The 14,792-nt window shown below is 53.1% G+C and overlaps 1 protein-coding gene across 2 annotated transcripts in view; it reads left to right on the top strand.

Moving 5' to 3' along the window:
- CLIP2 (CAP-Gly domain containing linker protein 2) overlaps positions 1-14,792 on the top strand; it is a 65,438-nt gene that overhangs the window by 1,235 nt on the left and 49,411 nt on the right. The window lies entirely within an intron of this gene.

Here is a 14,792-nt window from a genome sequence, read left to right as displayed (position 1 = left end):
TACCCAAGGGAGGCTAGTAGGGGTGGTGCTGGCCTAGGGCTGCAGGCAGAGGAGGAGAAGAGTGAAGGGAGTACCACTCGGGGCAAGACTCCCCACCAGTTGTAATGTAAACAATGAGCCCTTCATTCATCCAGCTGCTGTCACCTGGCCCAGCACTGCTAGGGGCTGGCAGGTACACAGGCTTGGGGCCTTATTGCCCCCAGGGAACATAGCCCAGCAGTATTTGGTGAGTGCAGGGATGAGGGAGCTGGGAGCACAGAGAAGGGACACCTGGAGGATGAGGTGGATCAGGAAGCTTGATAGAGCCCACTGTAGAAGTTTAATGCCAGAGGGGACTCGAGGGAGGGGAATAGCGTAGGCAAGGGCTTGGAGTCAGAAAAGGAGGCAGTAGGCCTGGTGGCTGGTGGGTTAGAGGAACAGCAAAGGATTTAGGTGTGGGGTTTAAGGCAGGGGAAGTTCTACTGAGGGAAGGGATTGTTCTGTCCCTCCTACTTACCCAGGTGGGGCTCTTTAGATGCCCTTCTCCAGAAGCCCGGTATGCATTGGCATCTGAGGTTCCTGGCCTGGGAGGGGTGTTGGGGTACAGGTTCTGGGACTGGTGGAGGGGTTTGGGACGTAGAGGAGTTTCAAAGGCAGAAGAGCCTGGTGAAGGGGACGGGGAGGGAATGTGCACGTGTAAGCTCTGAGTTGCAGCCAGCAGGCTGAGAAGGAGGTTCTTGGAATTCTGTACCCAGAGCCTGAAATCCCAAGTTGGGGATCCACCCACTTGGGAGGCATCAATCCCTTTTCAGCATCTGCTGTCCACTTTGAGGATTAAGAGTTTGGATGCTGGAGCCTGACAGCCTGGGTTCAAATCCCAGCTCTGCCACCTACTAGCTGTGTGACCTCAGACAAATCACTGTATCTCTCTCTGCCTCAATTTCCCCATATATAAAATGAGGAAACTTAAAGTACCTACCTTTTAGGGTTGTTGAGAATTGAATGAATGGATGTGTGTATGTACTGTGATGGAGCCAATACCCAGGGTTTGTTATTGCTGCTGTACTGGATGGTCCCCCAGCCTTCATCCACACACACAAGTGGCCCATCCCCTCCCCAGCTGTTAGTTCCCTGTCAGGCAGTCCTCCTGTTAGCCCCGCCCAAGGCCCTGCTGTTCTAGGCCTCAGTGCAGCCTCCTCCCTGGGCTGCTCTTTCTTCTCTAGTCCAGCCTCCCTTGGTGATGGGAAGGCCACCACCCCCGCAGCCCCAGCCATCCCTGCTCCCTCTGCTCTGGCCCTGCCACCCTAAAGATTGATCTTGCCCTCTTGATACCATCTACCTATCTCTGCTTCCATGCCTGGAGAAGAGAAGCTGCATTCTTGACCCTGTTGGTTCCCTGCTGTCTTAGTTCTGGCTGTTCCAGCAAAATACTACAGACTGGGTGGCTTTTAAACAACAAATTTATTTCTCATGGTTCTGGAAGCTGGAAGCCTGAGATCAGGGTGCCAGTAAGGTTGGGTGAGGGCCCTCTTCCGTGTCAGATTTACTTCTGGATCCTCAAGTGGTGGAAGGGGTGAGGGAGCTCTCTGGGCTCTCTTTTACAAGGGCACTAATCCCATTCGCGAGGCATCACCTAATCACCTCCCAAAGGCCCACCTCCTAATACTGTTGCCCTGGGGTCTAGGATTTCAGCCTGTGAATTTGGAGAGGACACAGTCAGACCAAAGCACCTACCCAGTGGTCCTTGGGAGAATGTCAGTCTTTGTGTAGTTTAAAAAAAACCTTAATGCATATTTAGTGCTTACTCTGCCAGGAACTGTTTTAAGCTCTTTATTCATCTTTTGGGGGGGAGGGAGGAGGAGGTAATTAAGTTTATTTGTTTATTTATTTTAGTGGAGGTACTGGGGATTGAACTCAGGACCTTGTGCGTGCTAAGCACGCACTCTACCACTGAGCTATACCCTCCCCCGCTTAAGCTCTTTAAATACATATATTAGTTTGTGCATATCTTGTCTACATTTTATGGATGTAGAAGCTTGCCTGTTTGCTCCCCATGTATTTGTTAAGCCTGGGAGACAGGCTTCCTTCCACCCCGCCCCACTCCCACGCCACTCCCACCCCTCAACACACACCTACCTACCTAGTTCATTTCCTGGAAGGAAGATTCTGGCCATGCCTTCCTCTGACACCTCCACCCCACTGGCTCAGGTACAAAGTCCAGACACTATCTGGCTCTCAGGGCCCACCCTGAGCTGGCTGTGCCTTGCCTTCCCAGCACAGCTCTACCCAGATAGGCCTCACCTTTTATAAACTGATCAGTGAACTTGGCTTGATGGGCAGGCCTGGCCTTGAGCAGGACGGTGGGGGGAGGGCCCTGACACATGTGTTTGGATTATTTTGTTGCAGGGAACAGGAACCGCCTCCAATTAGGTTAAGTGAAAGGGGAGTTAAGAGGAAAGGAACTTTGCAGGAAACAATTGTAGGCAGCAGCCTGGCTCCCCCAGGACCCGGGAAGCTGGCAGGCAGCCCCTCCTCCGGCTTTCCTCTCTCTGGACTGCGGAGTCATCTTCTCTGTCCTCTCCGGTGCATCTGTCTCTTCTCTCCCTGTAGGCTGCTCTCTGGGTTGCCGGCATGGCCATCCAGAATGGTGGCTTCAGCTTAAGGCCACAGGACCACTCAGGGGGCTCCCTTCAGTCTGTGGGTGCCAGAGACAGGAATGGACCTGGCCTGGGTGAGGGCACCCACCCCATCCCCCCAGCTGGTGGAGGGTAGGCCACGTGGTCTCTGGGGCTAGGGGTGAGAGAGTGCTGGGACAGCATTTGGTGGGGTGGGGGGTGTGCTGGGGAGGATGGGTGAGTGGAGGGCACAGCCGCCCCTGGGGGCCCACCGCTGGCCTCTCCAGCCCTGGCTCAGGAGCAGAGGGTGCACTCTTTCCTCAGCCCCTGGGGACTGAAGGGGGGGCCAGTTGTCAGCAGGGGACCCACCCTGCCCCACCACTCTTCTCTGGGCGGCACTGCCAGGGTCAGCCCACAGAAACAGTAACCCAGAACTCATGTTTTCAGAGGAAATGCTTTAAACTGGTAATGAAACATTTCCTCTCTGAATGAAAAGAACATACCAGGTGGTTTTTATTAACAAGGCATAAACTTGGGGCCTTGGCCACTTAACATCTTCCATCTTCACTGAGCAGCTCTGGCTCCAGCCCTGGAATCTACCTGTGACTCTAGCTGCAGCCCAGAAAGACACCCACTTCTCATTCCCTCCGCTCTTTGCCCTTTTGGCTCCTTCTCTGTGAGAGGGGGAAGTGTGAGGCTCACAACGCGCGCCTGGGTTTCTAATCTCTCCTCCCTGAGGGTGTGACCCTGAGGTGTCCAGGGCCGATCTGCTCCTGCGTGCACCCAGCCTGGCCCCAGCTCCTCCCCAGGGTACCCCAGCCCCGCCCTCCAACATCCAGCACCAAGGGTGGACGCGGGTGATGGCTAGGGGGAAACCAGCCCCTCGGTGTTGGGACACCTTCGTTTTGGAGCCTGCCTTCAAGAAGCTTTTGCTGAATTAGGGAGACATCAGCTCCCTTCCTGAAAGTGTAAACCACATCAGTACCTTTGAGGAACATTTTAAGGCCAGGGTAGGAGAGATACCTCCATGCTCAGTGGGGTCACCACCCCGGCAATGGTTCAAGTCATCACAAGGGTTACATGGAGAGAGGGAGGAGGCAAGGCACGGGGTGGGTGGGAAGGCCGAGAGGGAGGACAGGACTGGGCTGTGCCTTGAAGGATGGGCAGACTTGGGGCAGATTAGGACCCCCTTCCTGATGGGCACAGAGGAAGAAAAGTAAAGAAGAGTTTTGGGCAGCAGAGCAGAGTGTCTGCTCAGGGCTCAGCATGAGGTCGGGCATCTGGTTGTGGGACCCTGTGATGAAGGAGGGAATGACGTTTGGTGTCTTCTGGATTTTTTTTTTTTTTTTTTTTTTTTTTGCTACCTTGTATCTTGATCCCATTCAGGCTGTCCCCTTTCCTGCTGTAGACAGGTCCTGGCATAAATTTGTCTGTGGTTTCACTCACTCATCTCACATTCAGCTTCTTTCAAACCAAGGGCTGTGCTGGGCACTGGGAACACGGGGCAGAGGATGGAAGACATCCTCAAGGGTCTTGTGTGTTCTTTGATTCCAGAAAGGACCTGAGATGATTTAAAAACATAAATGCAGTATAACAAGATGAAAAAGACGTGAGAAAATCAGGGCAAGAAGAAACCCAGGGCAGCAAATATCAGATGAAGCTGGAGGGGGCTGCTGCACCTTCTCTTGGCAGTAATTTGACTCCGAGCTTTCTAGCAGCCAGATCCGAGGGGGATAAGGAGTTTGGAGTGGCTTCGTACTGTCACATTGTCTGGTGTAAGCCTGTGCTATATATAACATGACTGCCTAAGTGAGGGGCAGAAACTCCAGGGCGGGGCTGGACAACGTGGTCCTGGGGTAGGGTCCCAGGCAAAAAAACGACCAGACTGCAGAGGGCAGGGGAGGATGGCAGCCGCCTCTGAGCTTTCTAATCCCTCTCCTGGAGGGTCCTTACCAGCAGCTGCGGGGGAGCCGGGGGCTGGGGCTGGCATTGCTGCTGATCCTCTCCATGAGGGCCTGAGGGCCTAATGGGCTGCAGGGTTTGATGAGACCCTGTGAACCAGGACTAGTCTCTGCCGGAGAATCCCCATCCTGCTAGGATGCCGGGGGTGGGGAGAGGGCTGGGATACAAGGGTGTGTGCAGAGAGCCCTGGGTGTACTCACTGGGCCCCTGGAGTTGGTTAAGGGATACAAGAAGGGTGAAGGTGTGCTGGTAGAGCAAGTGATGGGCTGGGTGTCTTCAAGAGCCATGAGATTTCAGGGAAGCTGGCATGCAGGGCGCTGAGGAGGGGGGGAGGGGGGGAGGGGAACGGGAACCCAGGGAACAGGCCAGAGGCAGGGCGGGGGCTGGGCCTGCTGGCAGAGGTGCCACAGACTTAAGCCCTGAGGCACCCTGCTAGCCTCCTGCTTCAGTCTGTGCCCTTGTTCCCCCAACCTGGTGCCTGGAGGAGATGGTCTCAGTTCTGAGGGAGTAAATAGAAGGGGTTAAGAACATAAACTCCGTTGCCAGAGGACCTGAGTTCAAATCCCACCTCTGCCATTGCTCAGTTGTGTCACCCTGGGCAAGCGACTTGCTGGCTCTGGGCCTCAGTTTCCTCACTGGTAAAGTGGAGCTCGTTGAACTACATCTCCTTCACAGGGCTGTCGTGAAGACTGAGCAAGTTAATATCTATAAAGGCTTAGATGTGCTTGCAGTGGGACCAGTGTTACCGATCGGTGGCTCCTTGGGCTGGAACAACTCGGTAGGGGTAGAGCCCCATCCCACCCGCATCCCTGCACCCAGTACACCTGCACAGGTTCCCAGTCAGGCACAGTGAAGCGCACACTCCTGTGATGGAGAGAGTGGGCATGGGGTTCCCCTCGCTGCGGTGGGCCAGCCCTGGGGGTGGGGATGCTTACAGGTCCCATTAATGTTGCTATTGACAGTAATAATGGCTGTGCAGGCTTGTGAGAGCCTCTCAGGGCAGCAGGCACTGAAGCAGGCCTTTGTCTCTGCTTGCTTTCCTCCAGTCATGGGGGGCCCACTACCTGTTTCTTTGCTTGTTGGGCCCACACCTGGTGAGCTTGGGCTCCCGGTGTGCTTGGTGCCGGATTTCCAGAAGGAATGCGAGTTAGTTGGAATGTTAAGTTACTCCTCTTTGTCCTTCCCAGAGATCGCTCCAAGCTGGCCAGTGAGTGTGGCCACCGGGTGGGACAAGCTGCTATAAGCCTTCAAGTCAACATAGGAAGGATGATGGAGGCAAAGGAAGGCATTAAATTCCTTCATGTTTTCCTTAAACATATTTTGAGCTCTAAGTGCTGGGCGCTGTCCTAGGTACCAAGAACCCTGCACGGAACAAAATATGCAAAAAACCTCCCCTTTAAAGCTTCTCTCAGAGGTGAGGGGTTTTGCCAGTGAATAAGAGGAAGGGCATTCCAGCAGAGGATCAGCTTGTGCAGAGGCCTGGAGATATGACAGAGTGTCTATGGGTGTGGCTGGGTGTTGGTGGCATTCCGCCAGAATTTGGTGGCTAGGGGCATGGAGGAGGAGTGCCTTTCTGGAAGCAATAAAAGAAAACACTGACTTTGAGGGCTTGTTAGTGACTGACCTCATCCCTAGGGCTACCAAGTCCTGCCCCTCCCCCACCAGCAGCCCTGGCTGGCCCTTCAGAGGTATAGATGGTGCCCGTGGCCCCCTGCCTGCTTCATCCCTTCTCCTGCCTGCCACACCCTGACTCTTCTCATGGGCCCTGGTTTGCAGCCCCTCCTCATGTGGGTGGGAGGCCAGGCTTGGACCTCAGTGGGCTCAGCCTCCTCCCCATTTGCAGGGGAAGGCTTGGGAGTGAGAGGATGCTGGGGTGCTTGATTCAGGTGCCTTCTTTATGGAACCACTGTGTGCAAGGCCCAGGGTGCTTGAGCTCCGTGGGGCTTGGGCCTGCCCATGGGGAGCCCACAGAACCTTGGAGGAGACAGATGCTCCAGTAGGTCCACATGGTTAGGTGCTGGCTGGGGCCATCTGATGGGGGGAAGGCCCGAAGTAGCAGGGACCACCCCTGGTTCAGCAATCTGGGCCTTCCTTGCTTCCTCTACTCCTGCTGGCACCCACCCCCAGCCCAGGTAATTAAACTTTTTGTTGAAGTACAACATCTATACAGAGAAGTGTGCATGTCATAAGTGTACTGCTTGTTGGATTTTTTCAAACTGAAACACCTGTAAGACAGCACTGAAATTCAGAATCAGAACCCGCTAGCTCCCCAGAAGCCCCTCTTGTTTTCCTTCAGGTTGATACCCCTGACTCAAGGGTGACCCCTTCTCTGATCTCTAGCACCATCAGTAAATTTTGCCTGCCTTTGGACTTCTTTTTAAGTGGAAGCATACAGTGACACTCGAAGCACTTTTACATCTGCCTGCTTTCACTGGAGATTCTTGCATGTGGTTTCAGTTCATTCATTCTCATTGCTGTGTTTTATTCCGTTGTGTGAATAAACACTACAACTTATTGATTCATCCTAGCATGATGGATATTTGGGTTATTTTCAGTTCAGGAGTGTTAGGAATAGTCTGTGTCTTTTGGTGCATGCATGTGCACTTTTCTGTGGCAGCATGCCTAGGAGTGGGACTGCTGGGTCATGCTCGGCTTTAGTGTGTGACGCCAGACTCTTTTCCACATTGCTTAGACCAGTTTCCACTCCTGGCAGCGCATGAGCGTTCTGGCTATTCCACATCCTCACCAACACTCGGTGTGGTCAGTGTTTCATTTTATACATTCCGGTGGCTGTAGTGTTGTCATGGTGACTGATGAACGTGAACATCTTCTCATATAGTTATTGGTCTTTTGAATACACTCTTATTTTTGGTGAAATGTTTGTTCAAGTCTTTTGCTGATTTTTCAAATTCGATTTGTGGAGTTCTCTCCATATTCTGAATAGTAGAATACAGGAATTGCAAGTTCTCTCTCTCTCTGTCTCTCTCCCCCACCCAGTGGTATCCTCCGATGCACAGAAGTTCTTAATATTGTCCAGTTTATCCATCTTTTCCTTTATTTTGAGCACTTTCTGTGTTGAAATTTTTGCCTACTTCAGTGTTGGGCAGATCTTTTTCACATCTTCTAAAAACTGTAACGTTTTACCTTTCACATTAGATCTGCCGTCCATCTGGAACTGATTTTTGTGTATGATGTGAAGTGAGCATATTAGTTTCCTGTGGCTGCTATAACCAATGACCACAAACATAGTGATTTAAAACAACACAAATGTATTATCTTACACTTCTGGAGGTCAGAAGTCTGAAATGGATCTCACCAGGGTAAAATCAGGATGTCAGCAGGGCTGCATTCCTTTTGGAGACTCTAAGGAAAAATCTATGTTTTAGAGGCCTTTTCTAGATTCTAGAGTCTGCTATGGTCTTTGGCTATTGGCCTCTGCCTTCATCTTCAAAGCCAGCAATGTCGGGTGAATCCTTTGCGCGCTGCTCTCTGTCTGCCTCTGTCTTCCACTTGTAAGAACCCTTGCGATTACATTGAGTCTGCCTGGATAATTCAGAATAATCTTCCCATCTCAGGTCAGCTGATTAGCAACTTCTAATTCTGAGGTTCTATCTGCAACCTTAATTCCCTTCTGCTACATAAACTGACATGTTCACAAGTACCAGGGATGGGGCCACTATTCCGCCAGCCATGGATGGCATCAGGATTTTTTTTCCCACGTGGCTATCCGTTTGACCCAGCACCACTTATTGTAATGACCGTCCTTTGCCCAGGGGTAATTTTTAGTTGAGTGTGCAAATTCCAACCCTAGGGAGGAGAACCCAGGAGATGGGGTGGCTTTGCTGCAGCTGCCCTGGTCTGGATGTTTTGGATGGGGCTGCCATGGAAATCAGAGGTAAAGGAGGCAGTAGTGAAGGATGATTCGGTCAGTGTGCTGGCCTGGAAGGCGGATACCATAGCCCGTTCCTTCCTGTTTCCCTGATTCCTGGATGACCTCACCAGGCCCCTCCCCTCCCTGGGCTTCCAACTTTGTCTGGTCTCTGGGACTGTCTTGCCCAGCATGAATTTTCTTCCTTTGGGCAGCTGACTCTCACTATCCTGTTCACTTGTTCTGTGACCTTGGGTGAAGGTCCTAGAGGTCACTTCTCTGCCCTGGGCCTCAGTTTCCCATTCTGTGAAATGGGAATACAGGCAGGTCGGGGACAACTTGAGCCATGTTGTTCCCGAGCCCTTCTCCTTGGGCCTGCTGGGGGACCCCATCCAGCAGAGCCAGGCTGATGTCTTTCCAGCGTTCTGGACCAGTGGCAGGAGGGCCCCAGCTATCCAGTCACCGGGTGGCCACATAGCAAGGAGCTGGCTCTGGAGCCATGGCTGTGCCCTAGTTCTGAGTATGCCAACTGTGTGTGTGTGTGTGTGTGTGTGCATGTGTGTGCGAGGCAGGGAAGTATACTGACGTTTCTTCCCCTCCTCGGCCCAACACAGCCCCAACACAGACTTAAGGAAACAAATCTTAGAAATGTAGCCCCTAGTTGCCCCGCCCCAGCTCCCAAACCATGTTTGCTGGCTGTTGCATGGGGTGCTGTGAATGAGCACGTGTAGGTGCCCCCCAGGACACATGGCCAAGGTTCCCTACTGGGTCTCTAGGACACCTGCTGTGCCCGCCCCATGCCCACCAGCCCTGGCCCTGAGGCCTTTCCAGCAACTTGGTATCGCCTGGTTTTTGACTTTTCGCCCATCTGATTGGATGGGAAACGGGATCTCCTTGCGGCTTGGGTTTGCATTTCCCTGGTGACTGGGGAGGCCCAGTAGCTCTCTAGCCTGACAGCCTCTCCTCGAAAGCTGGCCTGTTCATGCCCATCTGTTGTCGGGGTGCCCTGAGGTCGAGCCCTGTGGTCCCTACACACCGAATGGGTGCCCCGGGCCTCCGTCACTTCACGCCTAGCGTGTCTCCACATGAGCTCCCCACCCTGGCCCCTTCCTTCTCCCAGTGCTTCCCGGTGTTGAAAGATAGTCCTGTCTGCTACCATCCTCGGCCCCACCTCCCCCCACCCCCTGCCACTATTTGCCACCTGTTCAGCATCTGTCCCCTCTCTGTCCCCTCCAGCCGCTGTCTGTCACAGCAGCCCACACCCCGCCCACCACAATTGTCCTCATTAGCTCCCAGAGCAGTTTGGCTGAAGGGCTTATCTGGTCTGTGAGACCCTTTGCCTGATGTCCTCTGTGGCTCCTCATCCCCTCAGCCTGATGCCTGGGCATGACTGGGATACCCCCCCACGAGTGTCCCTCTCAGTCTCTGGATAACACTCCCCACACACTTCTCAGGCACTCTAAATCCTCAGCTGTTTGGTTGACCTGGCACAGTGTGATCTGTGCCCCGTAGTTTCCCTAACCTGCCCCCATCCCCCACTCATGCTCCCTGTTACAGACCTGCTCACCCCCTCCCACCATGGTGCAGTTGTGGTCCCAGCCTTCCGGCCTATGGTGAAAGGGCAGGGGCCATACTAAGCCCATCTCTGGCTGCCACATGGCCTAGCACTTGGGTCGCAGGCTCAGGAGAGGAGGGGGAGCATGGGCACTCCAACTGCTGGGACCCCTAGGGGCTAGGAGGAGCATGAGGACCAGTCCCCAGGAGAGCTGTCCCCAGGGGTGGGGGCCGGCCTCCCAGCAGGAGAGGCCAGGGTGTGGCCGATGGCCAAGGTCTCCAAGCAGAGGTCTGGTTCTGGGAGCCTGCTTCCTGGTGCCTGCCTCCGTCCCGTGCCCTCTGGGCAGCGCTGGCAGGAGGACACGGGCTTTCCACTGTCCTATTTGGCACCTTTCCCCCTTCCTTCAGGGCCGTGCCCTGGGCCGTCGATTGGCAGAAAGTTCTTGGGCCTCATCCCCCCCTCCGAAGCTGTGGCCCGCCACCTCCAAGGCCCCTGAAATGGAAACCCTGAAACGCAGCCCGGGTTTGTCTTCAGTAAATGGCAGCTGAGGGTGGCACAAAGGGGGCCTGTTGGTCTGAATGCCACCCGTCCTCCCCTGCCTCTTCCACACCCGCCTTGTCTGGCCCCGGCTCCCTGGGGGAGGTGGCGTGTGCACCCCGGGCCTTCAGAGAACATGATCCAGCCCAGACCGTAGTGATGCTGCCCTTCCTGTGCAGCGTGTGCGCCAGGCCTGGAGGCACGCTCGTGGGGCCGCCTCCTCGGACTCGCACGTCCACACGCCCCACAAGGCAGCAATGCTTCCCCCCATTTCACAGGGGCTGACTCTGAGGCTCCCACCAGGCCAGCGTCCCACAGCCACTTACGGAGGGTCTGGGGTTGGGACCTCCATGAGGCTGAAAGCAACTTCCTCCCAGGCCTCCCCCGTCGGCTGCAGTGTGGCCAGAGGCCAATTTATCCCCATGTCCTGCTTTTTCCAAGAAACCCCTCTCTTCCTCTATCCCACGGGCAGGCTGAGTCACAAAGGGTCCTCCTCCCCCTCTTCCTGTGCACCATTCTCTCCATCTCCCCTTCCCTGTGCTCCCCCCGCTCTCCAGCGGTGTTAGAGGCGGGCGGGGGTGGATTGGGGTGGGCTGCTGACCTCCCCTCCCCCAGCCCCCTCCCTCCCAGGACTGAGTGATGCAGCCTCAGTGCTCCCCTCTCCCGCTAGCTCCTCTGGTCTCCTTTGTCAGTGAGGCATGTGGGTGCTCTCCCCAGAGGCCAGGGTTCTCACGAATGTTATTCCAGGTCTGGGTGAGGCGGTACGGGGAGGTGGAGGACCAGACCTGGGTCTGGTTCCAGCACAGCTGCTGAGCTGTATGTATGTATGACTTTGGGCGAGTCCCTGGACTGCCCTGAGCAGGAGCTGCTCTGCCTGTCAGATAAGCACTGCCTCACCAGCGCTTAAGGCCTGGAACATAATAAGCTCTTTATCCTGGACGCTGCTGGGGTTCTCAGGGTCTGGGAGGGCAGGAGGGCGGCTGTGCGAGCCTCTGGAGGCCTCCCCTGGGAGGAGCGTCCCTGGAGATTTGTGAACTTGAAGGCCTTTGTTCTCTGGGCCACAGTAGATGTGCTCTCCTACAGGGTTTCCGGATCATGAGCCCTGCGCCAGGAGCTGTGCTGGGGCTGTGTTCTCAGAGAGGAGACTGTGGCCCCACCTGGTGTTGCCTGTGGGCTCCCAGGAGGCAAGATGAAGGCATATGAGAATAGTATCCTCTTTCCTTGGCTGTGTATATGATCCTGAGTTCTCTAGGGGTCAAAGGTCCTGGGAGACTTCCTGGAAGAGGAGGCATCAGGCTGGGTATTCCATAGATGGTTGGAATAGGTGAAGTGAAGCAGGCAGGGGAAAAGGCACAGGCAGAGTCTGGGAGATGGGAGTGTCAGGCGAGTCGTGAGGAAACGCAAGGTCAGCAGTGGCAAGGCTGGTTGGCATGAAAGGCCGAGGCATCAGCCAGCCAGCTGGGCTGATCACTACAAGCCACTCAGTCCTGAGGGATGGGCCCTGAGGGGGTGAGGAGGGCCTCCCCATGAGCCAGCATCATTCATCCAGTCAAGTGATTTATTGGGCACCTGTAGGCTTGGGTACCCTGTCAGGATTAAGGATACCCTAGTAAACAAAACAAACCCAAGTTCTGTCCCCATGCAGTGGAGAAAAACAAAGCAGGGAAAAAGTGGGGAGGGCTGGGGAAGAGTTATAATCTTAGAAGAGGACGTTGGAGCAGATACTTGAAGGAGATGAGCAACATACTGAATATTTGAGGGAAAAGCATTCTAGGCAGAGGGAACAGTATGTGCAAAGGCCCCGAGGCTGGAGCATGCTTAGTGTGAGCAAGTACGGCTAGAGTAGAGTGGGTAAGGGAGGGCCACGGTTGGGAGGGAGGCATTTTTGGTGGTTTTTTGTTTTCTGTAAATCTCAAATTCACATTCTTTTGCCAACGCACCAACTTCTATGGGGAGCCTTCAGGGATTTTATTTTTTATAGATTTTTTTCAAAGTTGAAGTTTAATTTATATACCATAAAATTCACCCCTTTAAGTGTACAGTTTGATGACTTTCAGTATAAACATACAGTTGTGCAGTCATCACCTCAATCCAGTGTTAGAACATTTCTACCACCCAGAAAGTTCTCTTATGCCTGTTTCAAGTCAGTCCCTGCTCTCAGCCCCAGGCAACCACTGATCTGCTTTCTGTGTCTATAGTTTTGAAATTTCATATATATGGAATCAAACAATATATAGTCATTTGTGTCTGATTTCTTGCACTTAGCATAATGCTTTATGAGGCTCATACATATATTTTTTAAATTAATTTTTTTGAGGCTCATCCATATTGTTGCGTACATCCATAGTTCTTTATTACCACTGAGTAGCGCAGTCGGCTCTCTTACACCTGCAGATACAGTGGGCTGACTGTACTGTACATTTTAGACAAGGGACTCGAGCATCCTCGGATTTTGGTACCCATAGGGGTCCTGGAACCAATCCCCCAAGGATACCAAGGGATGACTGTGTACTATTGTATAGGTAAACGCTGTGTTACATATTCACCAGTTGATGAACATTTGGGTCGTTTCCATGTTTTGGCTGTTGTGAATAAACATGAACACTTTTTTTTTTTTTTTAACAAATGTTTATATGGCTATATGCTTTTATTTCTCTTGGGTAGTTGGGTCATATGGTAGGTATATATTTAACTTTTTAAGAAACGGTCAAACTGTTTTCCAAAGTGGTTGTACCATTTTTTGTTTCCGCCAAGCAATATGTGTGTTCCAATTACTCCACATCCTCATCAGCACTTGGTATTGTCAGTTTTTCTGATTTAGCCATTCCAGTTGGCGTGAAGTAGTGCCTCATTGTGGGTTTGATCCACATTTCACATTGCCACGACTAATGACTTTGGTCATCTTTTCGTGTGCTTATTGCTGTTTACATATCTTCATTGATAAAATGGATATTCAAATCTTTTGTTCATTTTTAAATTAGGTCTTATTAGTAAGTTGTAAGGAACCTTTATAAGTTGGTGAATACATGATCTTTATCAGATATATGGTTTGTAGCTTGACCCAAGCCTGACTGCGAGTGACTGCTGGAGCCCAGAATTCCTGGGATGTCAGGGAGTTATCAGAGAATTAGGATGTTGGATTTGGCAGGTTCTGGGGGCCAGGCCAAGGCTGACAGGCTTGTCTCATACTCCTGTCAACTTACCTGGGCATGTAGGTGCCACCACTCTGTGCCTTGGGGGAGCTCATTTTCTCTGCTCTTATGTCTAGCCACCCTGCATGAGGAGCTGATCCTTCCCATGGCTGTGCCAAGTTGGGTAGTAATGTCGCTGGCTCATCTTGCTGGCCTGAGAGTCATGTTGGGGACACTTGGCATATTCCTGCTGTGAGCATTGTGGGTTGGCTTCTGTATTAGTCAGAACTTTTTTGGTTGCAAGTGACAGTGTCTCTCAAAGAGATTTAGGCAAAAAGAGAAAACAGTGCCCGTGTGTGTGAGGATTTGTTGGCTGATGTGGGTGTAGGGCTCATGTGACCAGCTTCAGGTTCATCTGGATCCAGGCCCTCCAAATCCTGGGACTCAGCTCTGTTTTCTCTGTGTTGGCTTCATTCCCTGGCAGGCTCTCCTGTGTGGTAACTGGGATGGCCTTGTAGCTGCTGGCTTCCATCCCACACCCAGGCAGCCCCAGAGCAAGAAAAGCACCTCTTCCTAAAGGTTCCTGCCAGAGTCCAGGCCCTGATGCTCCTTGAGTCATATGATCTTCCTTCAATTAACCATGGGGCTCTGACCACGCCTGGGTCACTTGTCTACTCCAGGTGTGGGGGTTGGGCATCAGCTCACATAAGTCATATGGATCAAGAGTGGAGAAAAGTTTCTGTAAAAAGGAATAACATTCGGTGACCAAGGTTGGGATAAGGATATGGCTGGACAGGCAAAGAGCGTGGCATCCCCTCTGCATCAGAGTTGAATGCCTAGAAGACATTGATTTCCCTTTTCCCAAGGTCCTTAGGGGGTGATGCTTTCTCCAGAATCCTCTGTCTGTCTGTGGTGCTCTGCATCGCCTCTCCCCACTGGAGAGGGTGCTCCCCAACACAGAGGATGCATCCTGCCTGAGGCTCTGGGGCAGGACAGGGCCTGGCCTGTGGTGACCCTTCCCTGAACATCTATGCAAGAGAGGGTGTGCACACAGAACCATGCAGGAGGAGCAGGGGATGGTGGACCTGTCCTTTCTGCCACTCCTCCAGCCTCCCTGCCTCCAGTGCCACTTGCTGTCACCTGGT

Source organism: Camelus dromedarius, chromosome 24 (assembly GCF_036321535.1).
Source record: "Camelus dromedarius isolate mCamDro1 chromosome 24, mCamDro1.pat, whole genome shotgun sequence".
NCBI classification, from domain to species: domain Eukaryota; kingdom Metazoa; phylum Chordata; class Mammalia; order Artiodactyla; family Camelidae; genus Camelus; species Camelus dromedarius.
This window is presented reverse-complemented; position numbering and strand designations above follow the sequence as displayed.